This window comes from Oryctolagus cuniculus, chromosome 2 (genome assembly GCF_964237555.1).
Source record: "Oryctolagus cuniculus chromosome 2, mOryCun1.1, whole genome shotgun sequence".
Classification (NCBI taxonomy): Eukaryota; Metazoa; Chordata; class Mammalia; order Lagomorpha; family Leporidae; genus Oryctolagus; species Oryctolagus cuniculus.
In genome coordinates, this window is record NC_091433.1 from 46,190,830 (window position 1) to 46,195,285 (window position 4,456).

Genomic DNA, 4,456 nt, shown 5'->3' on the forward strand with positions numbered 1-4,456 from the left:
TGCTGCTTCTACCCCGATGCCTGCACTGGTTACCCATTCAGCCACCCCACCCCCCAACTCCTGAGAGAGGGAACCGATGTCACTGACTCTGGCTTGAGGTTTGTTGAAGGCGTAGAGCTTGTGTCTGCAGGAGAGGGGCTGGGTGGATAGATCAGGTAGCAGTGCTGTGCAGCCCTGGGGGTGGGGACAATCTCAGCAAATACCGTGCAGGTGACATCCCCTGGGTTTGTGCAGTGGAGTAGCCTTGGGGTCACCAGGCAAACACTTCTGCCTGTTCATTCCTTTCACTCTTGAGTGCCCGCAGAAGTTTTTTTCCATGTAGGATAAAGTGGCAATTCTTACAGAAACGGCTGTGTATTTGAAGGATTTGGTGTTCCTCCAACATCTCACTAGGATGTGTCCCCTGAGGCCCCAGGAAGTGCCCTCCCCTCTCCGTCAGAAAGGATTGGGCGTATGGAGGGCCTGGTGCTGGGGAGGGGAGGCTTGCGAGCCACCGCACAGCCTCTTTGTCTGGGCCACGCCATCCTAGTGATGTGAGACCACATGCTTGGATGAGCACGGGGGAGTGTGGGGCTGAGAGGCCAGCAGTGTGGGCTTGGCACGCCAGCACCTGGTGCTTGGGCTTTGGCCCCCAGCAACGTGCCTGGGCCTCCTGCAGTTCTAGCTCCAGCCTGAAGAGCACTCATGCAGTGGGGTGGGCGCTGCGTGTGCCCAACCAGAGGAGGTGGGGCCAGGGAGCTCTCCCCTCCCAGATGACAGCAGGAAAACAGGCCTTGCTCCCAGGAGGGGTGGTTTCTAAAGGAGGGATCTTTCCGTCCACAATTCACCGTCAGAGGACCCTGGAGTTGGAAGGGACCACAGGTGCCTGCCTATGAGTCTGTCTGACCCAGGACATGTGGAGGGGGATGAGGCAGGAAGGACCTTTTGTTTTCAGCGATCCAATGACTGTGACCAGCAGGAGAGCCAACCCCCCCCCCCCGGGGGGGGGGCGTGGCACCTGCTGCAGTGCTGGCTTCTCCTGGTGACACGTGAGGACGTGGAGACCCCTAGGGTTGATGTCGGGTAGGAGCAGATGTCCTGGCTCAGCCCCTGCCGCCAGCTCAGGTCTGGTTGTCTGCTTTTAGTCTGGACACTCCACAGTTGCCCTTGTTCAAGGGACTGGAAGTTTCCAGAGGGAGACAACGAGACTCACGGGTGTGCCCAGTCCTGGTAGATGTGGTGCTGACTCCTGGTTCATGTTGGCAGGCGAGTGGCAGGGGGCTAGGGCATGCCAGGGAGGGAGCCACAGGCACCCACTGCAGAGGTGGGGAAATGTGGCCTTCAGCATGGAGTGCTCACTCACCCCTGCGACAGTCCTTTTGGGTCTCTTTCGGTGGGTTTTGGGAAACAGACAGTGAAGACTTAATTCTTACCATGAGTAACACATTGCAATAGGAAGTTGGGAGTTGGGGACGCTATTTCCTGGGGATGGCTCTTTCACAAGCAGGACGCACGCACGCACGCACGCACATGCTTTCCAGGGAACACAGTGAGCGATGCAGGCAAGCCACATCTCAGTGCTGGCCACCCCCGGCACCCAGAACCTCTGCTGCCTCCTCAGCAGAGCCCCAAGAGCTCCGAGCAGAGTCCATGGCAACAGTGGCCAGGCTCTCCCGACACTCGCGTCTTTGCTCCTTTGGGGTGAGAGAGAGATCAGACCAGACTGACAGGGTGACGGACACCGAGACAGGAAGTGCCCGCGACGCTAGGCTAAGCAGGCCCTGTCTGTGTATTAGCAGTGTATGCATTCTGATGCTCTGACATCTGGCGCCTGGCTGACCCCGGAGGGATGGCCCCTCCTGGGGATGACCTAGCAAATGCTAGGAAGCAACTATCTCTGAAGCTAAGAACGCTTTGCAAATGCTAATCAACAAAAGCTGGAGTGCATACTCCCAGCCACTTCCTTTATAGAGCTCTCCTACACCGGGCTACCATTCACCCGCCTATCACCCCAGAGCCAGGCGCCAAACGGGCACAACCCTCTCCCCAGAGCCTACTGAAACGGCTCACCAGCCAATCCCAAACCCACTCAATCTCCCTCCCCTGTTCGTTCAAGCTCTTGTGAATAATTCCCCCCACCCCCTCTTTGCTTCCTGACCAACTCTGTTGCTGCCCTATGTGGGGCCCTGCAGCGTGGTCCCTTCCCCGCCTCATCTTGGGAACTGTGAGGAACAAACTATTTTCAGTGGCTGTTGTCTCCTGACCTTTTGGTCTTACCTTACTTCAAATTTGATAGTTTATATTTTAAGACAGTTTCCATAGCCATAAAGAAGCAAAAAAAGACTCATGCCATTTTTGTGGTCATGCTGGTAAAATATGAGCTGAATACCAAGTAGACACGGATTGGATTAAGAACAGCCCGGCATAGTTGCCCTGAGATAAGCATCATCATGGGGAGAGAGCTAGGGCAGTCACTGGAGCTCACTCCTGAGCTTTTCAGCCTGCTGTCAATAGTTTTGTTGGAGCAGAAAGCAGGCTGATTAGATTTGTAAATGACACAGAGTAGCTAATGCTATCAAAGCAGAATTAGAATGCGAAAGACCTCAATAGGTTGGAGTCATGAATTGAAGCTAACAAGATGAACTACAACTGGGGATAATTATGAAGCATCCTACTCAGAGGGGTTGGCACTGTGGCGAAGCAGGTAAAGGTGCCACCTGCAGCACCAGTATCCCAAAGGGTGCTGGTTCAAGTCCTGGATGCTTCACTTCCGATCCATCTCCCTTCTAATGTGCCTGGGAAAGTAGCAGCAGATGGCCCAAGTGCTTGGGCTCCTGCACCCACGTGGGAGGTCCAGAAGAAGCTCCTGGCTCCTGGCTCCGGATCAGCTCAGCTCCAGCTGTTGTGGCAGTTTAACCTGCTAAGCCACAATGCTAGCCCCCTGGTAGTCCATGTTAACAGGTGATTGTGAGGAAGTGTGGAGTGTCCAGAGGATAGTGACCAGCTTAGTGAAGTTGTAACTATGACCAGTGTAGTCACAGCCATATGCACAATGATAGTTTTAAAAAGGAAAATAAGAATCATGGATGATATAGTCATACCAATAAATTAGTGTAAAATTATATGTGCAATGTATTTTTAAATGAAAGAAATATGTGGGTTTTTTGATTCAGTGGGAAGCCTGCATGCACAGCTATATCCTCTTTCCGCTCCCGCTAAAACAATAGCGAAAGATTTTTGTTAAGGCACAAACCTAATTAAAGAGAATGACTAAAGTGAAAAAGCAACAAATTTTTTTTTATTTGAAAGGCAGAGTGACAGAAAGAGAAGCACACACACATACAGAGAGAGAAAGAGAGAGAGATATCTTTTATCTTTTGGTTTACTCCACAAATGCCTACAACAACAACTGGGGCTGGACCAGGCCCATGCCAGGACCCAGGAACTCCATCCAGGCCTCCCTGGTGGCAGGAACCCAAGTACTTGGGCCATCATCTGCTGCCTGCTACCCACATTAGCAGGAAGCCAGACTGAAAGCAGAAGAAAGACTAAATCCCGTGCAGTCCGTGTGGTTGGGTTCTTGCCAGCAGGTGGGAAACCTGGAATTAGATCCCAGCTCCTGGCTCCAGCCCTTGCCCAGTGTTTGGAGAGTGAACTGCAGATGGGTTTATTAAAATAAATAAATAAAAGAATACTTTTAAAAAGAAAAATAATTAAAAATGTAACATTTTGGGGCTGGCACTGTGGCACAGCAGGGTTAAAGCCCTGGCCTGAAGCGCAAGCATCCCATATGGGCGCAGGTTCTAGTCTCAGCTGCTCCTCTTCCAATCCAGCTCTCTGCTATGGCTTGGGATAGCCGTGGAAGATGGCCCAAGTCCTTGGGCCCCTGCACCCACGTGAGAGACCTGGAAGAAACTCCTGGCTCCTGGCTTTGGATCAGCGCAGTTCTGGCCGTCATGGCCATCTAGGGAGTGAACCATCGGATGGAAGACCTCTCTCTCTGTCTCTACCTCTCTCTGCAACTCTGTCTTTCAAATAAATAAAATAAATCTTTTAAAAAATATATAACATTTCAATTAGAAAAAGAAAAGCTTCCTTTTGGACTAGCCATGCTGTGTGTCATGTGTTAAGAAGGAACAGAAAGAAAGCAATGCTAGCACTTTGCGTCTGCATCCTCACTCTTCCTCCACCTCCTCGTCCTCTTTTCTGCTTGGTTGCCTGATTTTCCTGATGTTTGTCTCCATCATGATCTCCTCAGTTGCTCTTCCTATTTTGTCTTTTTTTCTCTGTTTCTGGGACGATATACAGATGAAATATCTTGCTTATTATGTTTAGTGAATTTGATATTTCTTGTTTTTAGTTCTTATTATTCAAAGCATGTATGGAATGTTCCATCTCTCCCCAACCAAAACAAACCAAGGAGTGATATCACTTGTAAGGGCTTTGTTAGAAAGAAAGTTTCGTGTGCAGGCCCCTT